This window comes from Canis lupus, chromosome 34, assembly GCF_011100685.1.
Source record: "Canis lupus familiaris isolate Mischka breed German Shepherd chromosome 34, alternate assembly UU_Cfam_GSD_1.0, whole genome shotgun sequence".
NCBI lineage: Eukaryota > Metazoa > Chordata > Mammalia > Carnivora > Canidae > Canis > Canis lupus.
The window spans coordinates 40,371,543-40,393,538 of record NC_049255.1 but is presented as its reverse complement, the minus strand read 5'-3'; the positions used below and the strand labels follow the sequence as shown (position 1 = coordinate 40,393,538).

Here is a 21,996-nt window from a genome sequence, read left to right as displayed (position 1 = left end):
GGTTTCGCAATTCCTTAGCCAATGATTTATCGCTGTTTAGGTCACTGAAACAGAATGCAAATGTATTAAGAGCATTCCGTTTCATTGTCATGGAGGCATAGTTCCGCTGTAAGGATGTAGCCAGATCATTGTGTCTATCTAGTCAAAGGTGAGTCCTGTTCAAGTACAATTGTGTCAATTAATAAAGATGTCATACCAATCTTAAGTGCTTTGTATATTGGTCATGATGAGCGCTATTGAAGCTTAACTCACAAGAGCCTCTTCCACGACTCCCAGTGTGACTCCTCAACCAATGTCCCACCTCACAAAGCACATATTTATAGCATTGGCCTTATCCTCATGTGCTAAGTATCTGAGTGTTGTGCCTCTAGGGTCACAAGATCATGTAGTCCTGAAAGAAAATTCAAGATGAGATCTTTGGGATTTAGGAGAATAGATCATCAGGAAAGAGAACAGGCTTTGAGAGACATAAATAGGAACAACTGAATACCTCAAGATCATCATAAATCATAGAATAAAGAGGAGAAAACATGAGGAAAAAAATGTTACTAGTTGCAATTTAAGCCAGTTTACAGGATCCTGAGATGTATAGTGTAGAGAACTCTTTTTTTTTTTGTCATCTGAGAAAGGATTTTCTACCCTTTGAAGTCTCAGGATATCACTTAGACGTTGATAGGAATATGCAAAGTTCAGCTGGAGTTCCATTCTGAGATAGCCCGGTTGTTACGGTTGTGAGCCCTTGTATTAGGGCCTCCTGTTTGTTTCCATTATGGAGAAACTCTAGCTGTGTGCTCCAGATCTACTGATCTCTCATAGACATGGCATAGTTATTTCGGTTGCTTTGTTAATCGTGTTTGCTCCATTCTATCATTTTACTTCCTCTGTGTGATTCATTGAATCCAAAATAAGTAAAATCACGAAGTAGTTACATAGACATATCCTGTCTAAAAACACATAGATAAACATATAGAAAATATAGATCTATCTTTGTATAGCTAGCTAAATGAGTTTCTGAAGATATTATTTTGGCCTGTGTGTTAATTTGGACTTTCAGAGAAGCAGAGCTCAAGATGGAATTAGACCCACAAGAGATTTATTAGGGAAAAGGCTTATGAAAGATAAAGGGCAGGGGGGAGTGGAGTAGGGGTAGGAAGAGAGAAACAGACCATAATGTGGATCTGACCATTGTAAAAGGAAAGGACGAGGAGGGAAGGCCTGGGTAGGAAAAGTGCCGAGACTTTTCTATGAAAATTGCAACCAAGATGATGGGGCATCTCCCAACCAATTTCTCCCCATAGAATAGTCCTGTCAGGGCAGGAATGGGCCTGTGCCCAAAGGAAGCCTGACCTTGGTGCACACATGGGGGTAGGTCCAGAGGAGAGCCGCGGCCATCAGAAACCATGTCCCTGCAGCAGCAGGTCTGAGCAGTGCATTTTTATGGCCCTCTGGCCCTGGGACACAGTGGGATGTGGAGGGAAGTAGGTGGGACTTGGAATTACATCCCGGCGCCGCCATTTGCAGTTCCCTGACTTCAGACAGCATTTGTTGACCATTCTGTAAAATGGGGAAATTAGTTCATACTCCATTTCTTGTAACAGTTAAACATATGATGGTGGAGGGAAGAGAGGGGATGGAGAGAGAGAGAGAGAGTTTTGCAGACCTGAATATAAATAAATTTAGGAGCCGTTAAGAGCCAGACCACCTGGATGGGACTCTTGGGCCCACTCTTCCTCTAAGTTTCCTGAACTTGTTTGTTTCTAAATCGTTGTGCTCCATTTCCTTTTCTCTTACTTGGAGATGATAAAATGATTGTGAGGACCGAATGGATTAATATTATATAAAAGGACTAGAGCAGTTTCTGGCACTTGGTAAGTGCTGTATATGTGAACTTTTAATGCTGTTGTTACTTTGACTACATGTATTTAAATGCCTGTCTGGATTTTCTCATTTTATGATTTTGACTTATTTTTACTCCAAGCATTACGTTGACTTCCTTTTACTGCTTTCCAGATTCTTTTCTTATCTGTGAGGATTTTCTTCGTATAGATTTATTGAGATTCACTTTAAAGGAGAGGGTGCCCTGAGCTAGTGGTCAGCTGGAACAGAAGCATCGCTCAGGGGTCATCGTCCCTTTATACTCTGGCCTCATCAGATGATCCAAGTATAGGAATAGAAGATCATCCCCTCTTGTTCTCTCAGCTTTGTTCTTCAGGAAATTGGCTTAGCGAGGGATGTGACAGGCTAGCAATGTGAAACTTTAACAGAGGACCACCAAGCTACTTAACTGGAGTGATTTCATGCTTCAAAACTCACATCCAAGTTGATTTCTCAAACATCCATTCCTCTTTTACCTTGGTGTAAACGTTCAGTGATTTTGAGCTGGTCAGAAGGGAATGGAATTTAGATTGGATAAAATTTATAATAAAATGTGATAAAACAACAACAGTGGATTTTCTTTTCTTCTTCCAAGGAACTGACTTCAGAGGAGTTTTGTTTTGTTTTTAAATAAAAATGTCAATTATCTCCGCGCTTTCCACCCATCTTGGGGAAGTTAGTTATCATGTTTATCTTCGAAGAGGTGATTAGTTTTAGAAGACCACACGTCAAGCCCTCAGGACCATGTGGAATGTAGCATTCTGGTCTGGAGGGTAATGACTTGGAGCCATATCTCATTCCCCTTTTTCACTCAGCTACGGCAAGACTTTGGGATCTACGGGATGGGACGGCACCCTGGAGCACAGCTTGCAGACTTCAGTGACATTGAGCTCATAACTGGCTCAGCTGGCATCTCAGGCGGGGAGTATATGAGCCAGGCTCAGATGCAGCTGATGATTTGATGTCCAGATGTGAGGAGGGAAGGGGGTTCAAAGCATCAGCAACAGCTGATTATAAAGGCGAACAATAGCAAGAGAGAGAAATTAAAGAGAAACACAGCAAGATGACAAGGCGAGTTGGAGGGGGGAGTGTCATTCATCTCTTCTGAAAGCCCCCACAGCAGAAAGATGGATTAATGCTGTCGGAGCTGTTACCCATTCCATCAGCTTTATTATATGGTGGAAAGCTCCCCGTCACTTTCTTGGCTGCATGCGGTGGTACAATCCTGGCTCCTTTTCCCCAGTGCATTACAAACGTTTTCTAGGTTTTCTTCTTAAAGCAGCTTTTATATTTGTTTCAATCACAGGTAGATCCATCATATGCATTTAATTTAAAAAGTCATAACAAGCAGAATTTTTGTTGGACATAAAGAGCTCATAAAACAAATGCTACTATTTATCAAGTCTAATGGATTTTTGTAAAGGTCTTATAGGAATAAAGAATAAAAATCCAATGATGGTCTTACAATGAATATTCGATACTTTATTGCCTATTTATGGGGTAATCTTTTTGCCTTCCCACAATATAGGGCCCTTCAAAAAGACTTAATTTGTGGTCATGTGGTTTACTTGCCAGGAGATGGCAATAGTGATCTGTTTCCATGTTTAACCTTAACAAAGGCTCTCATTCCACCGAAATTAAACTGAGTACCAAAATGATTGGGATTTCCAATCCTGTTTTCCAATGCAAAATTACCCATTTTGAATTCTTGAATTATTAAGTTGTTTCTAATCATGTACAGCCAGATTTTTTACCAAAGGCGTTGTCATGACAGCTTTCTGAAGACCCCCAAACAATCATTTTGTTCTCCTAGAAGCAATAACATAATTCTGGAAAAGAAGAAAAAAAAAAAAAAAAGAATCTACACATACAAATAGAAATTTAACAAAAGCCACGGGGAATGAATTAAAATGGGAATTTGATAAGATCATGATGATGCATGCTTAGACAAGAATCACGGAATCTTTAAGTAAGGGATCAGATCAATATCTTTGGATTTACTTGATAGGCCCTTAAGCACTTTGAATGGGATCAGGCCAACTTTGCTCCATCAGGGTTGTAAGTGACTATCACTGCTCAGCCTGAGAAAGGCTAAAACCACAACCACACAGCCCTTTCCACCTGTGGCATACACATTTTCTTTTATTTGACATCGAGAGCTACAAAACTCTACATTTTTCCTTCATTTCAGCTCCTAGGAAGCTCAAATATTATTGTCTTTAGCAAGAGTTTTATGAAATAGTTTTCTTTTTCATCCTTTTATTATTAACCTATCTTTGCTTTTGGACTGATGGTTCAATTTTACTATATGGTACCTGCATTGTATTCCACGTTGAATCTCTTTTGGGAATACATGTGATTTAATTTCATGAATGCAATGAGACGGTGATCACTCCAGATAATCATTATAATCATTCTTTGATGGTTTGCGGTACTACCCATAAGCTACCCAACAATTTCCGTAAAGGCAACAACCACAGCGTGAAAGCCACCTTAGTCTTTTATTGCCATGTGCAAGAGGACTGCTTGCTATTTTTCAGAGAGGGTGTTGTCTTTTCTTTTTCTTTTTCTTTTTCTTTTTTTTTTTTTTAATAAAACTATCTATATCTAGAGTAGTTTTAAGTAGAATGCTTTTCAGTTTGTTGCTTTAACATATTTTTTTCAATTAACTATATTTGAGTAATTTCACTGCAGTCTGTTGCAGGCTCATGGCGTATTGCATGGTCTGTTGCAGTGGGTTACATGTGGTTCTTGAGGGTGCAATGAGAAGGACTTTTAGCCAATCTGGAGTAGAGAAAAACATTATTTCATATGTTATATCACCAGAAAGATTGAAAGTAATAATCTGTTACAGAAAGAAACAAGTTCATTAAAGTGATGTCTATTATGACAGTTGGATCCTAGCTTTAAGAAAACAAGTATATGGAACATTAAATTTAATATTTGTGGTAAAGGGGCGCCTGGGTGGCTTAGTTGGTTAAATGTCTGACTCGATTTCAACTCAGGTCATGATCTCAGGGTCATGGGATCAAGGCCCCAGTTGGGCTTCGGTCTTCCCACTCAGCAGGGAATCTGCTGGAAAATTCTCTCTCCCTCAGCTCTTCCCTCTGCTCTCGTGCCCGTGTGCTTGCACTCTCTCAAATAAATAAATAAATCTTTAAAAAATAGTTGTGGTGAAAAATTAGTTGTGTTGTCATATGCGATGAAAACAATTTTGTTAATCATTGTTTCCACATAATGCAATTGATCATTCATATCTGCTTGACTGCGAGGGTGTGCTGACATACGATTGGATAATAAGGCAGATAATATGACTTTGGGCGTGAGTTGAATTCAGCACGATTTTCTGTGTGTTTTTAATCTTTGGCTAGACTTGCGTCGTAATGGAAAATGAAGGCAAGCGTCTGCACGCTGGTGTAGTAGATGATGTTTGTCACCTGGACCAGTGCTTGGGCTGTTTGCCCCTCGCCACTGTTTCTGTACCACGGAGGGACTGGTTCTTACAGGAGGCATTTCCCAGGCTCTCAGGTCAACAGGTTCAACTAGTAGGGGGCACCTGTGGGAATTCCGTGTGTGGGAAGGAGGAAGGAGCTGCACTGTTGACCTGTCATCTCTTTGGGCACTGGCTCTGCCTCTGACTCCCCTCTGGGTGCTTCCCTCTCCTGCCGGGCGTCCTTGGCTGCTGGGCTCTGGGGCTTTCTCTCCTCCTGCACCCGTCAGCCTGGGTGTTGCAAGGGCTTCTTGCTGTCACGCAAGTCTAGGCCGCCTCACTGCCTCTTGTTTGCTTTCTCAGCCTTTCCATCACCTGTGTAACCAATTTCTTGCCTTAAATGTTCTCTGTTACAAAAACGCTGAAATGGTTTCTATTTTCCTGGTAGAGCTTGACGAAATTATAAGATTTAGCATAAAATACACTTAGCATGGAAATTTTCTCTGTATCAGTGTTATTGTAAGTCTTTTTAGTTTTTTTTACATACTTTCAAAATCAGCTTAAATTTGTTCACACTTGTATCCTGAGTAGCAGATTCTGTGACTCCTGTGTTTTCGAGTAATAGTGTATTGTACGAAGCATGAAGAAATAATGTAAAGAATAAATAAGAAGAGAGAGGAGGAGGGGAACAAAAGCAATAAGGAACTGAAAGGATACGATATTAAAAGAAAAAAAAACGAATTACAGAATTTAATTGGTTTTTGGAGAAGCTCCTCTTTCCTAAAATGTTTTACACGGAATGTTAGGAATATTAATTCTATTGTATTTTAATGTTACGTGGGGAAAAAGGTACCGCTATTGATGAATTTGGGGAAATAAAGCGTTCACCGAGATGAAATAGCTTTTTAAAAATAGCAGTACCTCGGAGAACTTAATTTACTGATGAACCTTGTGAATTTCTAGGTGACTAATCTGTTTTATTGCCTCATCCCACAGATATCATGGATCTCAAGATTCATTCATCTGTTTATTTGTTCAACAAATATTTGTCGAACTCAAGAAGCACATAGTAAGTACTGTCGTAAGGATCCGAGATACGGGAGTAAAGCGAGCAGAAAAGAAAAATCTCTGCTTAATTTCTAGTGGGAAGGGATAGACAACAAATACGTAAAAGTCAGAGGTGGTAAGTGCGATGAAAAACAGTAAGGCCGGGACAGGAGGCAGTGGTGAGGCAAAGGGAATGCCAGTGTTCAGGAGGCCAGTGCATTTTAAGACATCATAAATTTTAAAATAGCTTTGGGAGAAGAGATTTAAAAGAAAAACCAAAAAAAAAAGTCTGTTACATTCAATGCACACACACACACACACACACACACGCATATATATTTTTAAACCGACTATAGCATACATTGATCATTGCATGCCACATTTTTTTGTTGGTTTGAGGCTAAGATTTTTCTCACACACAGCATCTAACGTTCCTTCTTCTGAATCATGTATGGTTTCCAGTTAATGTATAATATCATGGTGACATGCTGTTTTTCTCGTATTTGTGCCCTCTGTAGGACTAACCATGGAGTCCCGACTTGCATCAACGAATTCTTGGATTTTGTGCTACATTTTTTTTTTTTTAATTTCGGTACACTTTTGCTTTCATTCTCCTCCTTAATTTAATTACATATTGCTGGAAGTTAAATAGCTTCTCTTCAAAGGCAGCTAGTAACTTTTGATATGTAACCTTACAGATACCCTTCGGAACTTGTGAATCAGTCACACCAATTTTTCCTGGCTTTGAAATGCCGATGATCAGTTCTGAGATGCCTGGTTACATTTGGCCAACAGTCAATGACTGCTACTTCATAAAATACTCCTCTATCTGCAAGCTAGAGAATTTCTTTTCATAGCAATTGGGAAATCCCTTCCTTGTAGAGAAACTTGAAATTTTGAACAAAAAATATTTTTGATATCAGAACCTACTCTCATGGAAGCATCACAGGGGACCAGGGCTTTGTGGAACACAGGGAGAGAAACATCTCCACGCTGTAACCGCCCCTTGTTGGTACTTGTCTTTTTGATAATAGCCATTCTGACGAGTGTAGGGTAATATATCATTGTGGTTTTGTTTTGTATTTCCTTGATGATGAGTGATGTTGAGCATTTTTTCGTGTGCGTGTTGGTCATCTGGATGTCTTCTTTGGAAAAATGTCTATTCAGATGCTCTGCCCATTTCTTCATCAGACTGTTTGGGTTTTTGTTGTTGTTGTTGTTGTTATTTAGTTGTATGAATTGTTTATGTATTTTGGATGTTAAACTCTTACTGGCTTATTGGGTATGTAATTTGCATATATCTTCTCCCTTTCAGTAGGTTGCCTTTTTGTTTTATTGCCGGTTTCTTTCACTGTGCAGAAGCTTTTTGGTTTGATGTAGTCCCATTTACTTATTTTTGCTTTTGTTTTCCTTGCCTTTGGAGACAGATCCAAGAAAACATCATTCAGACCCATGTCAAGGAGTTTACCACCTATGTTTTCTTCTAGGGGATTTATAGTTTCCGTCTTAACACTCAAGTCTCAAATCCCTTTTGAGTTAATTTTTGTATGTGGTGTATGCTAGTGGTCCAGTTTCCTTTTTTTGCATGTAGCCAGCCAGTTTTCCCAATACCGTTTGTTAAAGAGATCTTCCTTGTCCCATAAATTACTTTGTCATAGATTAGTTGACCATACATGTGTGCCTTTATTTCTGAGCTTTCTAATCTGTTCCATTGATCTATGTAGTCGCTTTAAAAAAAATATTTATTTATTTATTTATTTATTTATTTATTTATTTATTTATGAGAGTGTGTGCGTATGAGCAGGGTGAGAGACAGAGGGAGGGAGAGAAGCACACTATGTACTGAGTGTGGAACCTGATGCAGGGTTCAATCTCAGGACCCTGAGACCATGACTTGAGCCAAAATCAAGAGTAGATTGCTTAACCAACTGAGCTACCCAGGCACCACACATATCTTTTTTTTTTTTTTTTTTAATAATAGAATACTGTTTTGATTACTGTGGCTTTGTAGTATACAGTTGACTCTTGAACAATGTGGTGGTTAAGGGTGCTGACCTCCTGGGCAGTTGAAAATCCATGTATAACTTTTGACTCCTCCAAAATTCTACTATTAGCCAACTATTGACCAGAAGACTTACCTATAACATAAACAGTTAATTAATATATATTTTGTATGCTTCCTGTATTATATACAGTATTTTATTTAAGGATTTTATTTATTTATTTATGAGAGACACACACACACAGAGGCAGAGACACAGGCAGAGGGAGAAGCAGGCTCCATGCAGGGAGCCCGACGTGGGACTTGATCCCAGGACTCCAGGATCATGCCTGGGCCGAAGGCAGGTGCCAAACTGCTGAGCCACCCAGGGATCACCATATGGTATTCTTATAATAGAGTAAGCTAGAGAAAATAAAATGTTATTAAGAAAAATCATAAGAAAGATAAAATAACATTTACATTGCTGTACTGTATTTACTGAAAAAAAAATCCTTACGTAAGTGGGCCTGTACAGTTGAAACCAGTGTTGTTCAAGTATCAATTATAGTTTGAAATCAGGAAGTGTAATGTTTATGGCCTTGTTCTTCTCTCTCAGGACTATTTGGCCCTTCAGGGTATTTTGTAGTTCCATGCGAATTTTAGTTTGTAGACATATTTTTATGGAAAATGCTACTGGAATTTTGAGAGGGATTGGATTGAATCTGTAGATTGCTTTGCATTGTTTATGCATTTTAGCAATATTAATGATTTTAATCAATAAGTATGGTGTATCTTTCCATTTATGTGTGTCAGTCTTCAATCTCTTTCATCAGTACCTTATAGTTTTTAGTGTTCAGGTCTTTCACATCTTGGGTTAAGTTTATTCTTAGGTATTTTATTCTTTTTGATGAAATTGTAAGTGGGATTATTTTCTTGATTTCTCATTCTGACAGTCTGTATTAATGTATACAAATGCAGATTTTTAAAATGAAAATAAAATAAAATAGAGTTTAAAAAATATTTATTAGAGAGAGAGAGAGAGAGAGAGCGGGAATGGGGAAGGGACAAAAGGAGAGAGAGAGAAATTGAGAGAGATGAGAGAGAGAGAGAGAGAGAGAGAGAGACCCTCAAGCAGATCCCATGTGAGGATAGAGCCTGACAAGGGGCTCAATTCCAACCCTGAGATCATGACCTGAGCTGAAACCAAGAGTCAGATGCTTAACCAGCTTAGCCACCAAGATGCCCCAGAATAAAACAGATTTTTTAAATATGTATAGCATATTCTTAAAATTAAAAAATGACATAAATCATTATAAATATGTTCTCTTGTTTTGAAGCACTCAAAGATACTTGCAGATTTAAAAAATATTGAGTGAAATTTTATATATATATATATTTTTACCTGGTGCTCATCACCACAAATGCACTCCTTAATCCTCATCATTTATTTCGCTTATCTCCTCATCCCCCACCTCTGGTAACCATCAGTTTGTCGTTTATAAATCAGATTCTGTTTCTTGATTTGTCTCTCTCATTCTCTCTCTCTTTTGCCTTTACTTGTTTGTTTTGTTTCTTAAATTCCCCATATGAGTGAAATCATATGGTATTTGTCTTTCTCTGACTTATGTTACTTAGAATTATACTCTCTAGCTCCACCCATGTTGTTGCAAATGGAGACATTTTATTCTTTTTTTGTGACTGGATAATATTCCATTGTGTGTATATATTTATATTTATATATCTCACATCTTTTTTTTTTTCACATCTTTTTAATCCATTCATCAATCCATGGACAGTTGGGCCACTTCCATATTTAAGTTTGGTACAAAATAGAATACAACTTTTTCAGAGAAATAGTTTTTTTTTTTTTGTATATGATTAAATCTATTCAGTCACAGTAGATCCATGACCAAATTTTCCTCTAGTTATTACTTTTTCTTTTTCAATTTTGAGAACGGGAGTAGAGGGGTTCATTTAAGTGTCACCTTTACAGGGTCTTGCAAAACGGGTAATTTCACACACAGCTAAGTTAGAAAACCTCTACTCTTCATAGCAAAAATACTCATTTAGCAACCTGTTATCATTATTCCTTGAAAACTGTTTCTCAAGGGATAGTTTTCTCCATGACTAAGAATTATTTGAATACAAGGGACCTCAAACACGTGGAGGTTAAGGACCATCCTGCTAAAAGATAAAAGGGTCAACCAGGAAATTAAGGAAGAATTTAAAAGATTCATGGAAACTAATGAGAATGAAGATACAACCGTTCAAAATCTTTGGGATGCAGCAAAAGCAGTCCTAAGGGGGAAATACATCGCAATACAAGCATCCATTCAAAAACTGGAAAGAACTCAAATACAAAAGCTAACCTTACACATAAAGGAGCTAGAGAAAAAACAGCAAATAGATCCTACACCCAAGAGAAGAAGGGAGTTAATAAAGATTCGAGCAGAACTCAACGAAATCGAGACCAGAAGAACTGTGGAACAGATCAACAGAACCAGGAGTTGGTTCTTTGAAAGAATTAATAAGATAGATAAACCATTAGCCAGCCTTATTAAAAAGAAGAGAGAGAAGACTCAAATTAATAAAATCATGAATGAGAAAGGAGAGATCACTACCAACACCAAGGAAATACAAACGATTTTAAAAACATATTATGAACAGCTATACGCCAATAAATTAGGCAATCTAGAAGAAATGGACGCATTCCTGGAAAGCCACAAACTACCAAAACTGGAACAGGAAGAAATAGAAAACCTGAACAGGCCAATAACCAGGGAGGAAATTGAAGCAGTCATCAAAAACCTCCCAAGACACAAGAGTCCAGGGCCAGATGGCTTCCCAGGGGAATTTTATCAAACGTTTAAAGAAGAAACCATACCTATTCTCCTAAAGCTGTTTGGAAAGATAGAAAGAGATGGAGTACTTCCAAATTCGTTCTATGAGGCCAGCATCACCTTAATTCCAAAACCAGACAAAGACCCCACCAAAAAGGAGAATTACAGACCAATATCCCTGATGAACATGGATGCAAAAATTCTCAACAAGATACTGGCCAATAGGATCCAACAGTACATTAAAAAAATTATTCACCATGACCAAGTAGGATTTATCCCTGGGACACAAGGCTGGTTCAACACCCGTAAAACAATCAATGTGATTCATCATATCAGCAAGAGAAAAACCAAGAACCGTATGATCCTCTCATTGGATGCAGAGAAAGCATTTGACAAAATACAGCATCCATTCCTGATCAAAACTCTTCAGAGTGTAGGGATAGAGGGAACATTCCTCGACATCTTAAAAGCCATCTATGAAAAGCCCACAGCAAATATCATTCTCAATGGGGAAGCACTGGGAGCCTTTCCCCTAAGATCAGGAACAAGACAGGGATGTCCACTCTCACCACTGCTATTCAACATAGTACTGGAAGTCCTAGCCTCAGCAATCAGACAACAAAAAGACATTAAAGGCATTCAAATTGGCAAAGAAGAAGTCAAACTCTCCCTCTTCGCCGATGACATGATACTCTACATAGAAAACCCAAAAGTCTCCACCCCAAGATTGCTAGAACTCATACAGCAATTTGGTAGCGTGGCAGGATACAAAATCAATGCCCAGAAGTCAGTGGCATTTCTATACACTGACAATGAGACTGAAGAAAGAGAAATTAAGGAGTCAATCCCATTTACAATTGCACCCAAAAGCATAAGATACCTAGGAATAAACCTCACCAAAGATGTAAAGGATCTATACCCTCAAAACTATAGAACACTTCTGAAAGAAATTGAGGAAGACACAAAGAGATGGAAAAATATTCCATGCTCATGGATTGGCAGAATTAATATTGTGAAAATGTCAATGTTACCCAGGGCAATATACACGTTTAATGCAATCCCTATCAAAATACCATGGACTTTCTTCAGAGAGTTAGAACAAATTATTTTAAGATTTGTGTGGAATCAGAAAAGACTCCGAATAGCCAGGGGAATTTTAAAAAAGAAAACCATATCTGGGGGCATCGCAATGCCAGATTTCAGGTTGTACTACAAAGCTGTGGTCATCAAGACAGTGTGGTATTTGAATACAAGGCTGAAAAGTATACTGAACTAATTTTGTACATCATCCTTTGGTGAGAGCACATTCGATAAACTCTTTGGAGTAAGAAAAGAATAGCATATTCTTAGAATTAACAAAATGACATAAATCATTATAAATATGTTTTCTTGTTTTGAAGCACTCACAGATACTTTCAGATTTAAAAAATATTGAGTGAAATTTTATATAGCTTAATTCAAAATAATAATGAAACAATTTTACACATTTCCGAATTTATTCTTCCTTTCTAGACCTAGCTAAAAACTGTATCCTGTGATTCTTCCTCTGATCATTATAGTGTTTTTGAACACTATAGAGAAAAAAAATATTTGGTTAATTTATAGTGCATTACTTTAACATTTCTTTTATTCTCTCAAATTGATAATTACTTCACTCTACATTTCCTTTTGTGATTATTTTACAGAATTTGATTGCAAACTCCTTGAGTACAGAGATATATCATTTTGTACTGTTTTGCCTTATACCTATTTTTTTTCCGAGTATCTGTGTGGCTCTTCACCAGTTAAATATTATTTTGCAAACCTTTTCACCAAAGTATTACTGATTAAAAAGGAATAAAAAGATTATTTTTGAGGATTTGAGGGCCTAAATCGAAGCAGAGGCTAGAACTTGACATTTATTTCAAGAGTTTATAGTCTTATTTTGTCCTACAAATTTCTACACATTTTGCTTCATAATATATCCTTTTGTGTTGCTTTGTTTCAGACAAAAGTAAAATGAATGTCCTAGGAAAATATGTTCGAGCCATTGCTTAACTTTCTTTAGACTCATGCTACAGATAACAGCATTAAGTTTTGTCTTTGTTTGTTTGTTTTCCATTTTAGAATGCACAGGAAGCAAAGGGAGTTTGGACTTTTTCCTTGAGGATTCCAGGACCCCTACAGTCTTCCTTAGCTCACAGAATTCCTGCCTTTATCCTTTGGAGACTACCTTTGGCTATAGCCAACTGCATTAATTTTCTAGGACTTCCATAACAAAGTATCACAAACTAGGTAGCCTAGAACAACAGAAATTATTGTCTTATAGTTGTGGAGGCTAGAAGTCCAAAATCAAGGGGCTGGCAGGGCCATGATCACTTAAAAACCTGTGCAAGAAGCTCTAACTTGACTTTCCAGCTTTTAGTAGTCCAAGACATTCCTTAGCTCATGGCAGCATAATTTCAACCTTTTCCTCAGTCTTCACATTATTTTTCCTCTAAATATGTTCATTGCTTTGTCTAAATTTTCGCTTTTAATAAGGACATCAGTCATACTGGATTAGAGGTCCACTCTAAGGACTTTACTTTGATTTGATTATCCTGTAAAGACTCTATTTCCATTCTGAGATACTGGGGGCTAGGACTTCAATATCTCTTTGGGGGCACAATTCAATCCACCAACTAAACCACACTCTTTTTCTAGTATATCCCATGTATTTTTCCCTCCAGGTAGAGTTGCCAAATTTAATATGGAAATACAGGAAGCTCAATTAAATTTGAATTTCAGATGACCAACAAATAATTTCCAGTATAGGTATGTCCTAAAGAGCCTGTGATCCATTCTTATATTCATTTTGCTGCTATTGTTTATTTGAAATCTAAATTTATCTAGGGATACTGGATTTTATCTGATAATACTATCTCCATGTCTTCGCCTCTCTTAGTTTCTTTAAACTATCTTTCAGAACTTCCAGTCTGATATTTTCTTCAAGATTTGGCTTAAATGCCACCAACTTCAATTGCTTGTTTTGTTTGTTTATGTTTTTTAGCAAGCAAAAAGCAGTATATTGAAGTGAAAGTATGCTCAAGGTAGCAGAGCAGGCAGGTTCGCAGAGGTGGAACCAGCCCTAGGTTGTTTTGGGATTGGATATTTGTTGTGTCTCTGGACCGAGAATATATGTGATGTTCAGTGAGGTGGTCTCCAATGGAGGCTGCTTCCAATCACCTGGAGAACTCCTCCCATAGGTTGGAAGGGGGAGGTTTTGACCTTATATGGTTTGTACCAGGAGCCGTGGCAGCCTTTCTCCATTGGGGAGCACTGTGCTCTGCTGGGATGGCCATCAGATTGCTTAACTTCAGCTTTGATTTATCTATCTCATTTCATTTGAGTTTTGGGACTATAGTCCTTCACCCTCGGCTCACTCAGTGTGGCACTATCAGGAGAAACCTGAGTTCTGGGAATCTCCCCTGAAGCTCCGTGGAGAAACAACTGGTCCTGAGAAGAGTGGAATGAGTGTGTCTGAGTTGCTACGGCCTTGGACCTTGATCCCTTTATCTAGAAGTAATCACTTCCTTTCCTTAACGTTGTAGAACTTTAATCTGTACTTCACCTGTGACATTAACAAGAATCTACCCTGTACTAAAATTGTTGATATATGTATCTTTTATACCCTATTCAATAGAAATTATTTGAGGGCCAGAGACTTTTATGATTCAATTTTCTATCTTATTCAGCATCTAACTTCATTTCTTGAGGTAGTAGGCATTCAGAAAAAAAGACTTTTTCTGATTTCATTGGGCTTGCTGAAATAAAACAATAGAACTGCTTAATAACCAGGAGAGATAGAAATACGTGCAAAAGAATTCCTACCTGATAGTGGAACTTTGAATCTTTAACAAAATGCTCCCTGTTTTCTCAAGTGCTGCCTCCTCAGCAAACCGCTGGTTTGACCTACACTAAAACTTCATCATCAGGCATAGACTCCCCATTTCTCTGATTTATTATAAAGGATTAAAGTGTTCACTGGTATTTACTTTTGATGATTTATGCCTAGATTATATTTATAGTCAGTGTGGAAGAAATATTGAAGGGTGTATTCATACCAACATTTTTCAGAAACAGCTTGGCTGGGTGTGGATTGGCAGCACATAATAGAAAGGAGTAGGAGAACCAGACTCGTTTTCAATAGCAATAATCTTGCACTGTACTAATAATTGCAGGATAGAGATGTTTTTTCTTCACTCTTCTAATTATTCAGCCAACCAATGGGTCATTATTCATTGAGTCAGTTAAAAAACGTGTATGTGGGCAAGAGGTGGGTAATGCCTTCAAGGCCTTTCTTATTGGTGATTTTGCAATTAAAATCCAGTGGAATTCCTTTGTATTATTCATGCCAAGGGATAGAATAAATATTCTCCTAAGATTGTGATTTAAAATCTTAATATTTTTAAAAAATGCTATTTTCCCTAAACTGGTAAGGTGTGCTATAGGAAACTGGGTTGCTTAATACTGAGAAGTATATACCATACCCCACACTTGAGAAAAAGAAAGGTTTTTTTTTCTTTCACAAATAAGTTTTGAAAATACAAGATTAAAGAAACTTCTTTGTTGCAGAGCTTCTTAGATATTTTAATATATTAATGTGTTTATGTAATAACTGGTGTAATCTCTGTGTGCTTTATCAATACTCCTTGGGAACAAAGAAATGTATGTTCATTGTATAAATATATTTTAAGGACTAAAGCTTGATTTGTAAATGTAAATCTATATGATAATTTATGTCACAATTTCTTTGTGATTGCTATCTTCTAGATGTCGACCTAGCAATTTTTTTTTTCTCTCTCTCTAAAAGATGATGTGCAAGATATGTGAGTTCATGGATTAACTGGGTATGCCAGTCAGTGTTTAGCCATGGAAGCAGAAGTGCTGTGACCATTGTGGAATGAGGAATTTATTGTAGGACACTAGTTCCCACAGTGGTAGGAGAGTCACTGGGAAATGAAGGTCTGTAAGAAAGGTTAGAGGATCAAAGTCACCATCAGGCCTTCTTAACTCAAGGACACCCAGTTATTAGAGTGGAGCCACAAGGAAGAGTTGATAGAGAGGTCTATGGTTGTTTTTTTGTGGTATGGGGTCAGTGTTGGTCAGCAAGATCAGTAGATGGGAAAGGGAATTCATTAGACATGGAGTAATAGCAAGTGAGGACACTTTAGAATCTCTGGCCCTGGGGATCTCCACTTCACACATTAAACCATGGCGACGCTCAAAGTCTAAGCACAGCTGCTTTGCTTCTGCCTTCTAAATCTCTACACACTTCTGTTTTTGCCAACTCATATTATAAAATAACAAAGAAGGGAATTGTGGGAAATGAAGTTCCAGTTTAGGTAAATTAATGGAATAGAACTCCCACAGTGGGATTTGGGATGCATTTCTGAATTCCTATCAAAAAAGCGTACTTTGCATCTTGTGTTGTAGTTCTACTACTTGCCCTGCCATTAGTACTTTGTGATCTTGGGCAAGGGACTTAACACTTTTAGCTTCGGTTTCTGTATCTGCTAAATGGGGCAGGAGGGGTAGCACCTAGGTTCTCTCAATTTTAAGATTTGTAGAGAATTGTGGGCATCCTTGGTTCACCCTTGCATATAATACATTAAGGTACATTTTATAGAAGCCTAATAAAAATTATATACTCCTATTGTATTATAGATGTTCAATGAAAATTAGATATAAGTCTGGAAACATTCATTAGCCCCTGCCAGAACCAAAATAAGAACTAAGGAGATGTTGTATTTTGTAACCATGAGGATAAGCTTGGAGAAGAAGAAGAAGAAGAAGAAGAAGAAGAAGAAGAAGAAGAAGAAGAAGAAGAAGAAGAAGAATAAAGAAGAAGAAAAGAGAAGAAGAAAGAAGAAGAAGAAGAAGAAGAAGAAGAAGAAGAAGAAGAAGAAGAAGAAGAAAGAAGAAAGAAGAAGAAAGAAGAAGAAGAAAGAAGAAGAAAGAAGAAGAAGCAGCAGCAGAAGAAGCAAGAACACTATTCCATTTCACTTCAATCTAGAGCTTTTTTTTTAACATTTACTTCTCAATGTCATTTCTCCCACAAATTGTTATATGTTGCATTTTTAGAGAAGTTCTAAATAATTGGTTTTTCTTGCTTTGCAATTTCCTTAGTGTGTTATAAGAGATAAAACTTGCTTCATTGGTACCGTTAATTTCTATTTGAATTTAAATGATTCATAGAGGAAATAGTTCTGACAATACCAAAATGAGATAGCCTTCTCCATAATTATAGAGCTTGTATATATAACGTCATTACTTTTTTTAAAAAGATTTTATTTATTCAGAGGCAGAGAGAGAGAGAGAGAGAGGGAGAGAGTGAGAGAGGCAGAGACACAGGCAGAGGGAGAAGCAGGCTCCATGCAGGGAGCCTGACGTGGGACTCGATCCCAGGTCTCCAGGATCATGCCCTGGGCTGAAGGCGGTACTAAACTGCTGAGCCACCCAAATGTCATTACTTTTGTCAAACATTTATGAAGCACCTACCATGTGCCAGTTAATCTACTAAAACTGACAATACAGTTCGAAGAAACAGGCTAGCTTAACACACAAACACCCGCACAGATCATTTCAGGAGGAGGAGCCGGCCTCTACGATAGACTGAGGAGGGCACAGAAGAAACCCAGGAAAAGCATCTTTGAAGGGTGGTATCTAGACAAAGGCAATTTTTTTCCCTCTTAATTTTGCTTGTTATAGTTTAATGAAAGGGAATTACTCTGATGGAGGGAAGAGAACATGAAAGGGAAATTTGGTCACAGGAACATTAAATGAGAGACATGGCTCATTGTTATGATATGTGCCGGATATTGGGCTGTGCACCTTATGTAATCAGAGCAAAAATCCCATGAAGTGGAACTACTATTAAGTTATTTTATGAATGTCAAACATGAGGGAGGAGGAGGCAAGAATCCAGACTGGAGTGTTAAGAAGAGCCTGGGTTCATCTAGTGAATGAGCCAGGGCTTGTTTTCTGAAGGAGGAGATATAGAAAAATGTGTAGCATAACTTTGACTAGCACATAGTCATATTTGTGTTTTTAAGCATCCTAGAAGATATCTAGAAGATAAATTTGAAATGGGTAGGAATTGTAAGAGTGGGAGCCTATTGAATTTTGTGCTAATAATCCAGGCCTACCTTAGGAGAGTGATGAAATTGATGGAGATAAAGGAATGAATCTTAAAAATATTTAGAAGGTATAGTATGATTAAAAACATTGAACTACGGGGAAATCAAATATAGCTATTCTCCTCACTCTTAAAGTAATTACAGACCTACATACCATATTACTTGTAAATTATAACTAAAACCTGATTATAGTTTCAGTCTTTTTTTTTTTCCCCTTTTAGTTTGGTTGCTTAACTAAACTAAAGCTTAGTGCTGTCAAGCTTCAGAGTAGTTGAACAGATGTAGTCAGTGTTGCAGATAGTATGAGTAGCCGATCCTCCATCCTTTGTTGCCTTCTTCATTATTAAAAAAATAATGAGGCTGCAATCCACACAGCTAAAAATAAAACATTTAGTTTCTCAGCATTTCTTGCAGTTACAGGTGGCCATGTGACATAAATCTGTCTAATGAGATATAAGTGGGAGCCTCTTGGGATTTCTGGGAAGATTTTGTTATCTTGATAAATCTACCACATTGTTTTCCTGTCTCAAATCCAGCTGCCAAGACCAGGCAGGGAGAAGCCATTTTGTAATGACGCACCAAGAATGGTAAAGCAGGGAGCCTGAAAGACACCGTTTGCGTGAACAGCTGTACCAGTGCTGAATTTCCAAGCTGAGGCCTCTTACTGTTTGAGAAAATAAATCCCTTCCCTGGTTAAAACATTGTGTTATGGTTTTTATTATATATTATTGAATGCATCCTGACTTCTTGTAATGATTGTATCACCTGCCCCAAAAGGCAACTTCAAAAGAAACGGATTCAGGGGCAGATTGGTGATACGTTATCACCCAGGTTGATCTAGTCAACTCATTCTGACATTCTCCAAGAAACTGAATATTCTTTGGGTGAAAGAGTACCACTCTGTAAAAAATGCAAACATTTGTGTTTTTCAGGAGGTGAAATCTTTCAGCATCTTTTTTTTTATTGGTAGTATCATAAGAAAGTATGAAAAGCTTTTGGCTGACTTTGTGAATTTATGTTTCACAGGAAGAAGAAAAGAGTTGAAGAAGCAGCCTGAAAAAAAGTGGCTAAAACATCCACCAGACAAGAGTGAATTCTACTACCTCGGCAGACTGTTGTCAGGAGACGAGCCAAAAGGTAATGTAGGGAATAAGAGAAAAAAGCTAGATTGCTTTTTTTTTTTTTTGAAAAAAAAAAAAAAAGTGGAAAGAATACCTTCTAAGCAAAGATACAGATGCAGTGAGACGTTGGGACACCTGCACCCCAATGTTTGTAGCAGCCACGTCCACAATAGCCAAACTGTGGAAGGAGCCTCGGTGTCCATCGACAGATGAACGGTTAAAGAAGATGTGGTCTATACACATAAATGCTTCTAATAGCTTTATTCCTAATTATTCAAACTGGAATCACCTAAGATGTCCATCAACAAGTGAATGGGAAAACAAGCTGTGGAACATGCATACAATGGAGTATTATTCAATAATAAAAAGAAATAGGTTATCAAGCCATAGAAAGATATGAGGGAAACTTAAATGCATATTGCTAAGTGAAAGAAGCCAAACTAAAAATCTACACACTGCTTGATTCCAATTATATGAGATTCCACCAAAGATAAAACTATAAACACGGTAGAAAAAAAAAAAAAAAAGAAAAAATGTGTGGTTGGCAGGGACCCAGAGAAATGAGAGAAAAGGATGACAAGGTGGCACACATGGGATTTTTTGGAGCAGTGGAACTATTCTGTATGCTACAATGTTGGATACATGACATGACGCATTTATCAAAACCCATAGAACTATATGACACAGAGAATAAAACTTACACTATAGACTTCAGTTGATAATAATGCATCAACATTGGTTCATTAATTATAACACATGTCCCATACTAATGCAAAATATTAATAATAAGAGAGATTGTGTATGGGGGAGGAGGGTATATGGAAACTCTCTACACTGCTCATTTTTTCTGTAAATCTGAAACTGCTCTATAAAAAAGGGCTCATTAATTTAAAAATCTTAATTTTAAATATTAGAACACGAATTTAGTGTTAAGTGTACCAGAAATTGTCAATAGGTCATTCTAAAAGGAAAGAAACCTACAATGACTACCTTAAACCCATGTTCTTTCATTGTATTTAGAAATAATCACAACAAATCTTGAGAGGAAAAACATATCATTCTAATTTCTATAAATACAGGCACTGAATCTTAAAAGTTCTGCAAATTGCCTAAGAACACACCATGAGCTGTGGGAGCTAGGTTCCTTCTGATGAGAAATTCCAAAGCTGTCTACACCTACCATAGTTATGCATGTGGGCTCCAGAATGAGCAGACTTTCCTTCACATCCCAGCTCTGCCATTTTCCAGGTAGGTAACCCTAGGGACATCATTTACCTCTGGAAAACTAAATCTAATTCTCAAATTAACTTAATAGTAATTATACGTCATGGGATTATTATTGGGAATAAAATGAAGTTCTTAGCCTAGAACTTGTAACATAGCAATCAATATAAAGTTATCTCCTCTCATCATCTTCTTCTTCATCATCAGCATCATCTTCAACTGTACCAGTGGCAATGGGTAAATTAATGATCTGAGGAAGTCTGTGGAAGAAAAGCAAGTACCAGTTACCAAAAGCAATGAATGAGTTTTTACCAAAAATTGGCACAGGACTAACCATCACTGACACAAGTCTGGGATCATGTTATTCTTCATCTTACTTCTTTCCTTCAGTATCTTTATGTAGATAAAGTCAGGGGGAAATAACAACAGTAAAAACAAAATGAATATACAGTGCTATTACTTAGCTATTACTTTAGAGGGAAAGCGAGTCTTAAACAGACAGCTCTAGCCTGGATTTGGATCCAAAAAGGCCCTTGTTCCTGCTTGACCCTAATGTTATGTGGATAAGTCAAAAGGTCATGTGAGGGACGCCCGGGTGGCTCAGTGGTGGGTTGCCTGCCTTTGACTCGGGTCGTGGTCCAGGAATCCGGTGTCTCCCTCTGTCTGTGTCTCTGCCTCTCTCTTGGTCTGTGTCTCTCATGAATAGTTTAAAAAAATCTTTTTTTTTTTTAAAGGTCATGTGAAAGTATTATCATCTGCAATTTTAAAGCAGAAAATACAAGAAAAGCCTCTTCATCTTGCTACTTCCCCAAATCACAAGAGTGACTGGCAGTTTGGAGTTCTCAAAGCAATTCTAAAATAGAATTAAATTTCTAAGACATTTCAAATACTCAGAAGAGAATTCCTAATATTTAAAGCAAAGTTTGTAGAGTAATGCACCACTTAAACCCACGTTGATACATGGACAAAGGCTATATACCACAATGCCTGGCAAATCACAGGTGTGCTATCAATATTGGATAAATGAATGACTCTTTTCCACTCCTACCCGCAATAACATTGCTTTTCCCGGTATGTTTCTAGAAACAACTGCTGTTTGACCACTTCTCTGGAGAGTCTGAGGGTAACTGAAGCAAGTTTTGGAAGCATCAGTGAATGGCCACTTAATCGCTCCATGTATTTGTAGTCTCAAAATACAATCCCTAAAAGGACAGGTAAAAGATTAATGGCTCTCTTCTCTTGACCAAAGAAAGGAGATTATTTTCCTCTAACTCCTGTAGTTGCAACTTTTTGAATAAAAGTGGAGCCCAGAAAGGAGCAG

The 21,996-nt window shown here is 37.6% G+C and overlaps 1 long non-coding RNA gene across 1 annotated transcript; it reads left to right on the top strand.

Moving 5' to 3' along the window:
* The first annotated feature begins 69 nt into the window (after nt 1-69).
* LOC102156429 lies at nt 70-21,381 on the top strand. The gene is made up of 5 exons (XR_005383607.1): nt 70-148; nt 6,302-6,374; nt 19,357-19,467; nt 20,531-20,699; nt 20,883-21,381. It is a non-coding gene; the product is annotated as an uncharacterized LOC102156429 (long non-coding RNA).
* Nucleotides 21,382-21,996: the final 615 nt, after the last annotated feature.